The 8,563-nt window shown below is 39.8% G+C and overlaps 1 long non-coding RNA gene across 2 annotated transcripts; it reads left to right on the forward strand.

Moving 5' to 3' along the window:
* Positions 1-1,804: 1,804 nt before the first annotated feature.
* LOC137244524 (uncharacterized) lies at positions 1,805-8,353 on the forward strand. Of its 2 annotated transcripts, XR_010951078.1 has the most exons (4): positions 1,805-1,964; positions 2,363-2,564; positions 2,636-2,849; positions 7,857-8,353. It is a non-coding gene; the product is annotated as an uncharacterized lncRNA (long non-coding RNA). The 2 variants fall into 2 exon arrangements; XR_010951077.1 differs by having other exon boundaries at positions 1,805-2,564.
* Positions 8,354-8,563: the final 210 nt, after the last annotated feature.

Raw genomic sequence — 8,563 nt, forward strand, 5'->3', positions numbered from 1 at the left:
CGTTTACATTTTGAGATGCGATTTGTTTGTTTCCATTTCATTTTGACATTTTGTCATACAAATTGACATTTATTGATTATGATGCCAGATTGTATGCGCTTAGTGGAGTATAATCGTAGCTAAGTTTGCCAAGTTTACGCCAAATCAAGTCTATGCTAAGTATCAGTAATGGGCCCTTTAAACTCTAGGTAACCTATCCGTGATCTTCGTTAGTTCGAAATGGCGTCGAATATACCCAACAAGCATTTGGGCTTGTGTACCATTAGAGCTCATGTTGATAACTAGGCATACTTCTAAAATCTCGAAAGTTTATTCGAAACAGTGGCTCAACTCGAGAATCATAGCATACTCAGTAAAGAGGTAATTTTTTATAAAGCAAAAAATGTTATTACTTAAGTGGAACAAATTTTATTAACAACTTGTGGTTCTTTAACTGGACTCGAATGCACGCATTTGGGCTTGAGTACCATTAGAGCTCATGTTGATAACTAGGCATAATCTAAAATCTCGAAAGTTTATTCGAAACAGTGGCTCAACACGAAAATCATAGCATACTCAGTAAAGAGGTAATTTTTTTATAAAGCAAAAAATGCTATTACTTAAGTGGAACAAATTTAATTAACAACTTGTGGTTCTTTAACTGGACTCGAATGTAAGATTCCATACCAGTTTTTTCACGAAAATAAAATGAAATATATATAATTTAAAAAATAAATAAATGTAACATGCTAAGCCCGGAAGAGATTTTAGGTAGAGCCTCTCTTCCAATGTGCGTCGTGCTCCTTTTAATATTTCCTACAAATTGGCCGGACGGGACTTACTTGTTTTATGCCGACTCCGAACGGCATCTGCAAGGCAGATTAGTTTTCACTGAGAGCATTTCTTGGCAGAAATAAAAACGGAGTGCTTGCGAAAAACTGCCGATGGGAAATCCCGCTTAGAAAAAGTGGGTTCCAATTGAAAAACCTTGTTTCTAAAATTTTGATGTTGCTTTTCCGGGGACATGAACCCAGAATCTTCGGTGCGGTAGGGGGAGCACGCTACCATCATACCACGGCGGGCGCCTATATAATTTATTTTTGATTACTTACGCCTCATTACTGCTATCTATTAGGTTTTTAATTCTCACAATAAATAGCTATTTGCTTTGGTGGTACCCTATTGTAGATTTTTTTTCAACTCAACTCGATATCCAATGTAGGATATCAACTGGAGAAACTTGTTGAATATTCATTGAGAACTGTACATTTCTCAAGTTCTCTCGAAATTAGGATATTAATTGGAAAATATTAATGACGTTGGAGATCAACTCGAAAACTTTTAACTTTACAAAATTTCTCAAAGGTTGGAGAGTGATTGGGGAAAAAGTTGGATATCAACTCAAGAACTATATGGTTTAAGAATAATTAAATAATGATGTTGGATATCACTTTCGGAACTAAATATATAATTTCGCTGGAGAATTTTTTTCCATGTTGGTTGGGTAAACAAAATCCAGCTGTTGCCGTATCTACAATTATCTAGATAATAAAAAAACAAATGTTGCCGCACAAAAAGCATACCCCAAAGACGGCCTTAAACTGTGACTTAAAAACTGCTCAGTATATATTTGACTACAGTTTAAGCAAACTTAGTTTAAACTTAGCTTAACCAGCTACTGAAAAACCGGGCATAAGGCACTAATACCCTACAAGACGGAGGTAACTACCCTACAAGACGGAGGTAACCAGCTCACCCACACATTCAAAGCTTTTTTCGCTCTCCACTAACACATCGACGTTTCATGCTGTCATGGAAATGACAGTTCATTAATTATTCCGGAAAACATTGAAACGCAAAAAAAATATATTTGTTTACAACGAAAAATATCTTGGTTTTAGTTGTGACATGTGACGGAAATTAAAGATTTTGTTGCAGAGAACACCTTTTTGCGTTGGCGGCCTTCGCCCAAAATAATATTAAGGGTAACGTTTTACAAGACGGTACACCACCAATTTAAAAATATCAAATAATAATAAAAACGGAGCTCTAGGCGCGTCTTTTGATTCCACGTTTGATAATTTTTGATAAAAATTAGGTGGTGCACCGTCTTTTAAATCGTTACCATATTAAGTTGTATAGAATCGACGGGATGGCCTACAAGGTTTCATGTCAACTAAATCGCTCCCGATATGGTCGGGCTAGTACCTTAATGGTTCCCGGAACGTACCCGATCTGCATCCTGCAAAGGACAAACAAAGTCGATAACGGGGAGTGTCCTTATCGCTACAACAACAACATTATTTACTTTCTGATTTTCAGTCATACGTACATATGTGCATTTTTAAATAATAAAAAAATGTTATATTATTCTAATATATAGCATCTCCGCCGGGTTGCGATTCAGCTCAGAATATGCCAAAATCAGAGGAAATCTACAATTAAATGCAGATTCACGTGTCATTTGCCAAGGATACAAGGTACTTTACAAGCAACATGCTTTGGAATACGGTACCAAACTGGTTGGATGTATTTCCCTAAAAAAGGGTGGAACTACGCATCTTGCTTTGCCAGTATTTGCTTCGGTAATTTATATTGATTTGTAGTGATTAAAATTGCAATAGTAGATAATGTAACGTGAATTAAAATTGAATAGGTAGCCGGAGCAAAAAAGGCAACTGATCGGCATGCAACTGGTATTTATGTGGCGCCACCGGGAGCTGCTGCTGCTATCCTAGAAGCATTAGAAGCAGAAATGTCTTTGATTTTTTGCATAACATGATATGGTTCGCGTTAAGCACGCTCTCTTAAGGCAAAAAAAATCGCGTCTAGTCAGGCCCGATTGTCCAGGAATCATCGCACCAGAAAGGGTAAGTAAATTGGCTACCATATTAAATATATAAGGAACATGTATGAACTTTTTAGTGATAATTTGTCATGCTTTTGTTGATAATCAACTGAAGAATGCAAATACGACAGAGTTCGAAGTTCATGTGAAAACCAATTAATTTTTTTAATTAGCGTTTGGGAGAAAAACACATGTATGTATGCATAGAACTGCATAGAAGGGGAGGAAAAATTAATTATTATCAGTAGACTTGCAAGATTTTTGTCATTTTCCCTGCATCGCAGTTGTCATTACATTGCGTTAAGAGAGGACATCAACACCTTACTACCCACAGCCAGATAAAATTTTAGTAAATTTTGCTCTTTTCATCACTGTTTCAAAACGTGGAAAGTTATATATCGAGCATTCCATGGAGAATGGTACATTTTAGCAGACTTTCGCATTGCCGGCATTATTAATATTCAATCCCTAGAAGGTTTAATGTAGTCATATCAATAGTTCCCGAGATGGTGAGGCTAGTACCACAATGGTGCTTGTTACCGGAACGTAGATAGATAGATAATTTATTGAGAATTGCACAGTGACTTGCACATCTCCTTCACAGCACCTCATCATAGCCGACTTCCTTGATGAACCCCAGCAGTGTTCTTGGCTTGAGGGATTAAATGTGGGAATGATCTGGCCATGGTGAGCCCATAAACTTAGCCCTACGTCTTGAAATTGCGCCGCAATCTAGAAGGATATGGTCCACCGTCTGCTGATCCATCACAAAATCGGTATGTGTTGTTCGATATTATACCCAGCTTTTGCATGTGACTGTTCAGCCTACAGTGTCTTGTAAGAATAGCCGTTAGGGTTCATAGGTTATCTTTTTGAGAGGCCTATTAATGCCCTATATCGAGTTGTGCTGTAACCCCCTAACAGTAACTTAGATTGACTCAGGCCTGGCATATTGCGCCAGTGTTCTCTCTTTTCCCACCCTTCTGCTAATAAATGACCCTGTGGGCCAACTGGCAGGAACGGCTCGAGATCGATGGGTCATGCAGTTGCTGCCTCTCTTTCCGTGTTGTCCGCCTGCTGTTGTTGTTGTAGCAGTGCTTCGCCCCATCCAATAGGTGCGACCGATCACAAATTGTCATCAAAGTCCTCTAACGGGAGTCCAAAGAAACATTCTGCTTCAACAGGGGTGGACCATAATGAGAGGAGTGTTAGAGGCGTTGGTTCCACAATACAGTTAAAGAGATGGTTGGTGTCATGTGGGGACACATTACAAGCAGGACAATGTTTTGTATGCCGGGGTTGATTCTGGATAGGTAAGAGTTTAACCTGTTGCGTTATCCAGCTCGAAGTTGAGCTCAAGTGACTACTCTCGTTTCCCTAGGGAGAGTGCGTTCCTCCTGTGCTAGTTTTGTTCTTTGAGTACAGAAATCACAGGCATAAAGGTCCGACGCCTGTTTGTGGAGTTCACTGAAGACATGCTTGTGTTTTTTAGCTTCATACGGCTGTGTTCTCAGGTGCCGTATTTCCTCATAATGTAATGAGGCCGTGAACAACAAGAGCCACAAAAGATTTATAAAAGTTACGAGGACGGTGGATTTTGGAATCTAGCCCAGAGCAACCTGTCCGATGCAACCATCCCTTGCACGTGAAACACTGACAAGAGTATTTATTTTTTAATTTAATTTATTTATTATTACGGCTGTTTAGGCCTAAAACATAAACTACTAAGTACAATTCATTGTTATAATCACTTATTTCTATTGAATATGCTGTTGGAATGCCATGTGATTCCGATCAGCATATTTACTAGCGTGACAAAGGGACGAGTCTGGGAGCCACTCATTTTAGGAAGGTTGGAAAGGACGCGTTTCCAATCCTCCAGTGCTCCCAGCTTAAGGCAACAAAATTTGGAACTTATATTTTTCAATTATATGTGTATTTTAAGCTGTCGGAATGAATTAGTCTCCGATCAACACAGCTAAACATGTCTTTGGATGTTGGTAATTGATAATAACGTGTATCCAATCACCCCTCAACTTTGTTTAGTAAATACGCTGTCGGAATGCATGAAGATTCCGATTAGCACAGCTCAACATATAATGGGAGGTTGAAAAGGACATGTTTCCAATCCCCCCTGCTCCAACTTTTATTTGGCCTTATTTTCGTTATTTTTGTTACACATTATATAATTTTATTGTTATATTAATGCTGTCGGAATGCGAGTGATTCCGATCAGCAAGAGTAAATACCAGCTGGAAATACCGAATTCTAGCGAAATTAGTTGTTGGAAATGTCTGGAGTTACAGGTGGCGACCGATTTTCTTTTCCTTAGGGCCGGATGAATTGTATTTTGCTGCTTCCAATATTACCATTCCCTTTTATTTGGCCTTATTTTCGTTATTTTTGTTACACATTATATAATTTTATTGTTATATTAATGCTGTCGGAATGCGAGTGATTCCGATCAGCAACAGTAAATACCAGCTGAAAATACCGAATTCCAGCGAAATTAGTTGTTGGAAATGTCTGGAGTTACAGGTGGCGACCGATTTTCTTTTCCTTAGCGCCGGATGCATTGTATTTTGCTGCTTCCAATATTACCATTCCCTTTTCGCGCTCCAGTATCGGATATATCATGTAAAAAATAAGAGGAGAAAAACGTTATCTTATTGGAAGGGTTTTACAATGCTCCAATAAACTTTTTTTAAAAGTATTGAAGTTATTACTACTTTTTATGTGATTAGGAAGTTCATTGAAATATTTCAGGCCCTTATATATATGACCGTCCTAAAAAGATTCTTTTCCAGCAAACGCAGCAAACTCATTTCTCAGGACCGTGGTCAGGAGAAGGACCCGGATACCTTCCCGGAAGAGGAGAGTATGGCGCACACCCGCTGCAAGGATCTGCTGGGAGGATGACAATTTGTGGGAGGGACGCAATAACTTAAACACTAAGTCCGCCTGCTCATTACCCTCTACTCCCCTGTGGCCTAGGACCCAGGGCAACAGTACTACGTTGTGTGCTCCTAATTGATTTAGCTTTTCTACGCACTGAAGGACAGGTGCTGACTTTATTTCGAACGCCGCAAATGCCTTTAGTGGGGCCTGACTGCCTGACTGAGTATGGCAATTGTTTCATTGGGGTATCAGCGCTGAAGGTTCAGCTTAGCGCACTAACTTATGGCGAATACTTCCGCTTGAAAATGCTCGGATGTGCTTTTAGAGTTACTGATATTTTGGCTCTGGGTCCGAAAACTCTGGCTCCAATCCCCTCTGGCGTCTTCGAGCCATCTATGTACCATACGATCTTGAGCAGACTAGTAATACATTGCACCCGCCCATACCTATACAGCCGTACCAAAAGACTGAGCAGCCCATTACATTTTGGCACAACCGGAGCACTGCTGGACATCCAATCTATATGAAAGCTATGCATTCAAAAGTGTTTGTACCAGTGGCTGGTGCACACCGAACTGGACCAATGTATGCTATATTGATGCCTGCACAAATACCAAGCTATGTTTATGTGAATAATGTTACTGCTTATGTCCATTTGCACGGTTGAGCACATACAGTACCTACGTTTATACAAGGTGGAACACCAAACTATCTACATGGCGATTTAGCCACGTTGTTGTAAGAGATTAATTAAAATATGTTATTCATAAACACTGATTCTTATATTTTCATTATTAAACTGTAGACTGTAGACTCATGACGGGTATTCTTACTGGACACTGCCTTCTGGCGTCACATGCCTTTAAATTAGGCTTGGTCAGTGATATCAGATGTAGGAAGTGCGGGTTGGAGGGGGAAACGATAGATTACGTTCTGTGCTCGTGCCCTGCGCTTGCCAGGCTAAGACTCCAGCTGACAGCTGTCAGATCTAGAAGCAGCAAGTGGCTGAAGTTCTGGGAAGCTTCTGGTATTTGTCAAGAGGACGGATTTATTTTATAACATGTCCTGGTTGTTGATAGGGTTTTTAGCTTGGTCGTTAAAACAAACACTACGGACTCATTCAGTCTATGTGAGGTCGCCATGAACCCGCCAGTTCAACCTAACCTATATTTTGTTTTGGTTTTTACTTTAGAATCAACCGTTTAAGTAAGCGATGTCAGCTAACTAAGCGCCTTCAAATGTAGATCCATAAGGAACATGGGGTCGCCAGAGCCTCGGCTGTTAAAGAAACAGGATTCGCCACGGGTAGGTGAGGTTCACAATTGGGTTGGAGAAGCTATATATTGCGCTGGCAACCCATTGAACGGGTTGCGCTACACAGCCCCCTGAACCAATTTGGTATTTTAATCGCCTGTTGTTGTCATTTTAATCGCCTCTTACGCAGGCATGCCTACCGCGGGTATACTCTAAGCCCCCTAAACCGCTGGAGCCATTAGAAGCGTTAGTGACCTTGGGTGTCCCAAGGAAAGTTCCGTCGTGTCTTGTGTTGTTGGGTGAGCGGCCAGGCAGCAGCGTGCAACAAATGCACCATTCAGGAGGATACCCTTGCAGCAAACGAGTATATTCTGTAATAGCATATGATCAACTTGGAGATAACCAAACGTTTACTTTCCTGTCCAACAGGGAACTGGTTCTAGACCCTGCTGCTAAATAAGGATAGGCGTCGTCACATCCATTCGTTCCCGGGTTACTCGGGGAAATCAGTTTTAGCAGTACTTTGCACTTTTCATACTGCACGTCCATACAAGAACTTCGGATAATGAATTAAACAGTTGTTGTTGTTGTTGAATTAAACAGTCATCTGCATTTGTTTGTTTTTGTAGCACGTCTAATTTCCATCGTAACATCAATCAATTATCCCTTGTTATAATGTTGTGTTCTCTATGAATGCAACAGCGTAGTATCCTCGGGTACCCCTGATTCTAGTTATCTGAAATCTCCTTGAGTCCCTTGTGCCTTTGGCCTCAGAAAAGAGCTAATTGTGGAGCCCTATTTATAGAACACTTTTCGGGTTAAATATATTAAAAACTTTAATCTATCCTTACTGATATTAGTTTTTTTCTCATTCTAGGTAATTTGATTTTGACGATGTGCGCATAGCAATATTCCAAATATTCCAGCTGTAGCTGAAGGAAGAACATAAATTTGCTCAAATTATAAGAAAACTTCGACAACTATCCCCCCGCCTTTTTAGTACCACAGATAAGGCGCTAACAAGCATACTATGGGAAAGGGTCAAGACCAAAGGATCAATATCACCTATAAATCGACTTTGATAGCACGAATTGGGGCTTCCGGTATTATCCCTACAAAACTCATATGGCTCTGCAAACTGATGTTGAACAACACCACCAGCGCAGGAAAAATTGGGCGTCATCACTGAGCTTCGAAAGTTTCAGAGAGGGCACAGCTATTAATAGACGTTATTGTACTTAATTAGCTTGTACATATCAATATACACATATGTAAAGTACACTAGAGTAATAAGGGAATAATTTAAATTGTAAAAAAACATTGTATATATGAATTATTTATAATTAAATATTATCTAAACATTCATGGAAAAAACGATTTGACAGAAGGTAACCGATACGGGTAACCGATAGGCTAGTTAGCCGTGTTGTTGTTGTTGCATATGTTTTGGTTAGCGATAACGAAAACATAACTGATGAAGTAACTTAAAAATGTAAATAACATCGAGCGAGAAGGAATGTCGAAAACACAATAGGTAAGAGCGAGAAAGCGAGTCACACGTACACTATTTTGAGAGAGCGCATG

The sequence above is a fragment of the Eurosta solidaginis genome, chromosome 3 (genome assembly GCF_040869045.1).
Source record: "Eurosta solidaginis isolate ZX-2024a chromosome 3, ASM4086904v1, whole genome shotgun sequence".
NCBI classification, from domain to species: domain Eukaryota; kingdom Metazoa; phylum Arthropoda; class Insecta; order Diptera; family Tephritidae; genus Eurosta; species Eurosta solidaginis.